At 35.1% G+C, this 956-nt stretch overlaps 1 protein-coding gene across 3 annotated transcripts in view; it reads left to right on the top strand.

The window, feature by feature from the left end:
- tmeff2a (transmembrane protein with EGF-like and two follistatin-like domains 2a) overlaps nucleotides 1-956 on the top strand; it is a gene marked incomplete at its 3' end in the record, with an annotated part of 180,747 nt that overhangs the window by 144,823 nt on the left and 34,968 nt on the right.

The following is a 956-nucleotide window of genomic DNA, read 5'->3' as shown; positions in this document are numbered from 1 at the left end:
AATGAAGAGTGGCAACAACAAAAATAGAAAAAATTAGTAGTTTGTAGTGGTTCTTTGTAGTAGTTCATGGCATAGCAGGACGCTGTGCGGCATCACAAGGCACAGCAGGACGTAGCAGGACGTAGCAGGCCACTTTATTTTTTGGCACCAGAGTTCAAAAGGAATTTTCACACCACCAACTTGACTATCCGATGAAAAGCTCTAGGGTTTGGTTAAAACGGACCAAACTGGTTAGGTGTGAAAGCACCCTTAGTCTCTGCTAACTCCATACCAACTTTACCAGTTGGCTCAGTCAAAATCCCTGCTGCATCATGCACCCAAACATAATGATTATCGTATTTGTCCTCATTTTCACACATTCATTGACTTTGTCTTGCTCTTTATCTTGTATTGCTTCACGCTTTGTCATTCTTCTTCCTGCCTGAGGGATATACACAGACATGTTTAAAGGGTCACTCTGTTGCTTTTTTTATCCTCGGGTCAAATTGACCCGTTTTCCTATATCAATGTTCTTTTTAGCCACCCAATTGTTACTAACCAAAATAACATGATGGATTCCACACAACGCTCTTTAGAACAAATCTCTACTTTCATTAATTTTGAGGTGTCTTATTCAATTTTATAGCATATGAAAATAAAAAAAATTGAAGTGGTTTCCAAATAGTATTGAGTAAAAGTTGACATATACCAGTTTGTGATTACCCATCAACATCCATTCCTTTAATTTTAGTCTAAATAATTCAAAATCTCTGCTTTTCTAACTCAAACATTAGGTAGAATTTCCTCTAAATTAGTTTAATTGACCATAAATTCCAAAAATAACTGTAAAACCAAAGTTAACAAGTTAGTGTTAAGTAGTGTTGAAAACATAAAAAAAGTGACTTTAAAAAAAGCGTCAAAAGTGTTGAAAAAAGGGACAAAAATGTAGGAAAAGTTAAAAACATTGATAAAAAGCG

The sequence above is a fragment of the Etheostoma spectabile genome, chromosome 4 (genome assembly GCF_008692095.1).
Source record: "Etheostoma spectabile isolate EspeVRDwgs_2016 chromosome 4, UIUC_Espe_1.0, whole genome shotgun sequence".
NCBI classification, from domain to species: Eukaryota; Metazoa; Chordata; class Actinopteri; order Perciformes; family Percidae; genus Etheostoma; species Etheostoma spectabile.
This window is presented reverse-complemented; position numbering and strand designations above follow the sequence as displayed.